Below are 6,312 nucleotides of genomic sequence, written 5' to 3' on the forward strand. Positions count from 1 at the left end.
CTTATATTTATATATAATTTTAATTGTTTTGTAAGTTCTGAGAAAAGAAATATTAAAAGATTTGTACATAAAAAAGACGACCTCTAATTAACGACAACTAATATATGTGTCATTTTCACTTGTAGGATATTTGTGTCATTTTCATTGGTAACATTGCCTCTGATGAAGTTGTTAACTTCACATCTTCTGGTGAAATTGTATGCTGGTGAAATTAAAGAATATATGAATGATTTTATGTAGGCAGAATTGATAACTAACAGTATTGGTGTCATTTTCACTGGAGAAAACCACGAGTATTGGTGTCACTTTCACTAGTGAAGGTAATTTCCACGAATATTGGCGTTACTTTCACTGGTGAAGTCAATAACCACGTGTATTAAGGTGTCACTTTCACTGAAGAAGGTAATAACCACAAGTTTTTGTGTCACTTTCACTGGAAAGGGCGATAGCAACATGTATTGGTGTCACTTTCACTGGTGAAGTCAGTAACCACGTGTATTGGTATTACTTTCACTGGTTAATTTGTTAAGAACCAGTATTGATGTCACTTTCACTGGTGAAGTCAATAACCATGTGTATTGGTGTCACTTTCACTGTTGAATTTGTTAACAACCAGTATTGGTGTCATTTTCACTGAAGAAAACCACGAGTATTGGTGTCACTTTCACTAGTGAAGGTAATTAACACGAATATTGGCATCACTTTCACTAGGGAAGTCAATAACCACGTGTATTAAGGTGTCACTTTCACTGAAGAAGGTAATAACCACAAGTTTTCGTGTCACTTTCACTGAAGAAGGTAATAACCACAAGTTTTCGTGTCACTTTCACTGAAGAAGGTAATAACCACAAGTTTTCATGTCACTTTCACTGGAAAGGGCGATAGCAACATGTATTGGTGTCACTTTCACTGGTGAAGTCAGTAACCACGTGTATTGGTATTACTTTCACTGGTTAATTTGTTAAGAACCAGTATTGATGTCACTTTCACTGGTGGAAGTCAATAACCACGTGTATTGGTGTCACTTACACTGGTTAATTTGTTAAGAACCAGTATTGATGTCACTTTCACTGGTGAAGTCAATAACCACGTGTATTGGTGTGACTTTCACTAGTGAAGGTAATTACCACGAATATTGGCGTCACTTTCACTGGTGAAGTCAATAACCACGTGTATTGATGTCACTTTCACTGGTGATTTTGTTAACAACCAGTATTGGTGTCATTTTCACTGAAGAAGGTAATAACCACCGGTATTGGTGTCACTTTCACTGGAGAAAACCACGAGTATTGATGTCACTTTCACTGGTGAAGTTGTTAACAATCAGTTTTGGTGTCATTTTTACTGGAGAAGGTGACATCCACCAGTACTAGTATTGGTGTCACGTTCAGTGGTGTAGTTAATCATTTCCAGTATGTGTACTCTATTTATGTGTGTAAATATCACTGGAGTATAGTTGTAACTACCAATACAACAGTATTGCTTTCAATACTGACATCAGCTACTGAATCACAAGAGGAAGCATGGGTAGACATATCATCACCAGTCCACAGTTAGATGTAATATGTGAAAGCGATTTAATCTCACAAAAATAGAGTTTGTGCCTGTTTAAGGATTTATGAGTGAGGTATGTTTTGGTGTATGTGTGTTGACTTGAATTGCTACTTAATTATGTATATACGCAATGTATGTGATATTTACATTCCAGAGGGTGTATTTTTAAGGTATTTCAAAATTTTCATGATATATTTGTGATATCTGATGTAGAAAACATATAAATGGACGTCGCATGAATGTGGTGTCATTGGTATTGTTTGAAGGATGAAGAATACGGCGGAGTAACAGTACAAATGTACTGGGACAACAACTCTATACTGAACAACACATTTACAACGAATCAGTTTCAAATAACATTTACTTTCTTTTCAACAGGTATTTTATGCTTATGCCTTTCATTTTTTTTTATTTAAACATAAATCTAAACGCCAGCAAACATATTAAAAGTGAATCTTACTTGATAATTTTATTTACATGCTTGTCTTCATAATCACCCTATTTTACATATTTATTGGGTATTTCATCAGAATATTAAGTAATCGAGGATGGCTATAAATTCACATTACTGCTTGTAGAGATTAATAAATTAAACTGAAAACCCTTGTACGTTTCCATTCAGGTACATACTAAAACAAATTTATGTATATCATTTGTGTAATAAATGTCTAAAAAAATGTTTATTGAAATTTGTTTCTAAATAACAACTTGACATGGGTTGCTGCTTTGTTTGGCAGTGATCAAATAAAGAGTTCGTGATTTGAATTTTTGATACCATAAGAAGCTATAAGTACAGTTATTTTACATAGTTAAATTGTTATAAATTTTATATCTTAACGTCACAAAATTGTGAGCAGATTCTTTGGATTAGGGTACAGGATTGTAGGGTACAGTTAAAAGTTCTGAAGATTCTGTGGATTAGGGTACATGATTTTAGGGTACAGTTAAAGTTCTGAAATGGTAGGGAAATATATAGAAATAAATGTACAAGGAAATTTATAAAGACATCTGAGCTATCGAAAAGATATTATACATTTAAACCTGTGGATTTGGGTAGATCTAAAACAGTAGTGAAAGTATACAGAAATGTATATACTATAGTAGATTGTTGTGATAAAGGTACCGGAACCACAAATGTAAGCAAAAAAACGTCTTAGTTATGTAATTAAGCAAATTAAAGTAATAATTAATTTCAGTAATTGTATATACAATGTAATTAAAGGCATCTGAAACATAATATATATCATTACGAAGAAAAAAACTTGGTTAAGAACAGGCTGACTTCGTATACATACTCTAAACTTCTATCGTGTTATTTCATCAAATTTGAGTTTCCATGACAAGTATTTCACAGTTACTACCGCTTGGGTAGACTAATATTGAAAATTATTACTTACAAGAACGTGTTTCTTAATTTATCTCATTAATTTGTTATGTTTTCACATTTTGTTGTTGATTTTTAACAGGAAACACTGTCAGTAGCAATTTATTTAATTAACTAAGAAATTTTTTAATGAATTTAACATTATGGCTCATTATGGTCCAATTTTTACATGTGTCTCAATTAATTTTGTATCGACGACACAAAACATGTTTGTGAAGTTCAAATCATGTTGAGCATTATGTTGAAAGTTAAGTGAAAATTTAACATTCGTTTGAAGCTGAGAATGGTGGGTATGTGAGTTTGTTATGTTTAGTTTTAGTCTACATATAAGAGATATAGAGCATACAAAAGACAGGGGAACAGGGGAAATTTAAATAAAGATGTCTCTTTTTACACAATTCGTCTCTTGTGTCATTTGTCCCAAGCTGATCTGTATCCGTACGTACGTACGTAAATACGCCTGTACACATGACTGCCACAAGTAAATTGTAATATTTGTTATGATTTTGTAATACTTTAACCACTTATATTTCGCGTAGGATTTATTTTGGCGTTATACGCGCGGAGAGTTAACCGCGATTATTGTACGAAAATACCACCTTGGGATTGCGACCAAGCTATTGGTTCCCGATAAAGGAACCTTGTAGAGTCTATCGCTCTAATAGCTCATCATTCGCGAATTAACTTATTTCTATATCAGCGTTCTCAATCATGAATTCGCAAAAATTTCTGAAGAGGTAAGTTCGCGAAATTTTAGTGATTTACAGTATAAAAACATTACATAGTTGTTACATTTTAAATTCTGATTTCGTAACCTTTTGAGTATAGCAAGCCGTGAGGGTGATTAAGTATGTAATTTGTACACGGCCAAATGACAGACGAATATTATAATACCCAAGGTGGCAATAGCAGAAAAAACGAATATCCAATTCAACTGATCATTACCTTGTCAAGAATTACACAAAAGGCAGCCTAATGAATAGATGATATTTAACAGTGTCTTCAGTACGATGAGACTGAAATGCATTGGGGATATTTCACACGTGTGGCTAAAATTTTGATATTTTTCACTCGTAAAAAGTTTCCAAAAATTAGAAATCGAGAAAATCCATATGGGGCTAAACAGATGCAAACTATTGGAGGGGTGATTTATCAAATGAGACAGGATGTGATGATTTCATGAGGATACTAGTAGTTTGACATTAGTAACAACAGACAGTCGAGTAAGGATACGAGTCCAATGCGAAATCTAGGTTTGGTTTAATCAACTGTAGTGGGGATACGTATCGGTAAAAGGAGAGAAAAGACAACAAAAAGACAAACTCACGAATCTCGCTTTTGCCTTTAATGCAGAAATTATCAAACAAACGACCAACTCACAAATCTCTGTATTGACTTAAATAAAGAAAATATCGAACAATTTGACTTTAATAAAGAAAATATCGAACAAACAACCAACTCACAAATCTCTGTATTGACTTAAATAAAGAAAATATCGAACAATTTGACTTTAATAAAGAAAATATCGAACAAACAACCAACTCACTAATCTCGGTTTTGACTTCAAGAAAGAAAATATCGAATAAACAACCAACTGACGAACCTCAGTTTTGCCTTTAATACAGAAAATATCGAACAAACAACCAACTTGACTTTAATAAAGAAAATATCGAACAAACAACCAACTCACGAATCTCGGTTTTCACTTTAATAAAGAAAATATCAAACAAACAACCAACTCACGAACGTCACTTTTGACTTCAATAAAGAAAATATCAAACAAACTACCAACTCACGAACCTCAGTTTTGACTTTAATAAAGAAAACTTGACGCTGATCCAACATTGGATCAAGTTAGAACTTAACGTAGCGTCAAATAGAAACTGATCAGAGACCATATCAATGTTGATATCTCAGATCTCTACAAAACTGGAGGTCATAAGAACGGCAATTTTTTTGTCCCAATTATATCTCCCTTCAACCCAGGGAAATGTAAAGACCAGGTCAACCCAGGGAAATGTAAAGACCAGGTCAACCCAGGGAAATGTAAAGACCAGGTCAACCCAGGGAAATGTAAAGACCAAAATATCCATCAACGTTATTGATTTAAGAGCTGTAACAGCATTAAGACTATTTCGTTATCATTTGATGAGGTTATAATAGTTATGTGATAAATTGTCATTTTTATGGTAAATATACTATGAATGAAGCTGGAAAAGAGGAGTGCATACATGGACAAGATATTTGGTATACTGCTTAAATACCTAGCTTTTTACCGAATGTTACTCTAGTCCACTAAAACACCTTACAATACTCCTAACACTTGGATAAGTGCATCATCGAGGAATTTCCCATCATTGTCTTAGTATATCATGCACGTCTGGTTGTATGTCGAAACTGATACTAAATACATATTGTGATAATGTGTCTGTTCAGCTATTGTTTTCTTCGGACACATGCCAGTATAGGTATAAATATGTAATAATTTACGACCATAGGTGGAAACTTAATGACGATCTAAATGGCAAATCCAGTAATATTTTACACACCTATAAAGATCACTACTATGGTACAACTTAATAGAAGTATCTCGGTCAATTGTAAGTATGTAACAAGCCATTGCTGTTGACTTGTTTTAAAAGATGTTTTTTCGACAAAACATACGAAAAGTGCATGCCCAGACAAACATTTTGGTATATTACATGACTATCTTTTTTCTCATTTTCAACAGATTATAGATGGCTTTTAAAAGCAGCATTTTCCTGAAAGTGACATGATTACAATTCATTATGGTTTTGGCTCTGCACCAATGTCCTACTTAATTTTTCATGAAGAGTGTAATATGAAGAAAACTATAAGGATTTGTTTTTAAATGTCCAGAATTGTGACGACATATAAAAAAAATATATTTCTATTACCATATTTTACAGCTATGCACAAAGAGTAAGAAGCCGACTGAAGGTTAATGTAAAGAATTGTACATGATCATATGGCTTTATAATAAACTGACATCTTGATATTTGAAGCGTTCCTCTATAAAGAAATATACATGGAAATTCATGTATTCATTATTCAATTTCACTTTAAGGTAAAAGTAAAGGTAAGGTAAAGCAGAGACCTATATACTAGTATATATAGGTCTCTTGGTAAAGTATAAAAAAAAAAGGTAAAATGCAAAACGTTTTAGTGGAGTAATTTACCAATGACTACATATTATGTTCATTATTTTTTTTACATGATCACGGAATCATTTCCATCTTTCCTCAATTATTTCTTTTTATATTTTTATTCATCTATTTATTCACTTATTTATTTATTCATTTATCTATTTATTTATTAAGTATTTTGTACACTTACTAATTGTAATTGGTTAA

This window comes from Pecten maximus, chromosome 6 (genome assembly GCF_902652985.1).
Source record: "Pecten maximus chromosome 6, xPecMax1.1, whole genome shotgun sequence".
In the NCBI taxonomy this organism is placed as follows: domain Eukaryota; kingdom Metazoa; phylum Mollusca; class Bivalvia; order Pectinida; family Pectinidae; genus Pecten; species Pecten maximus.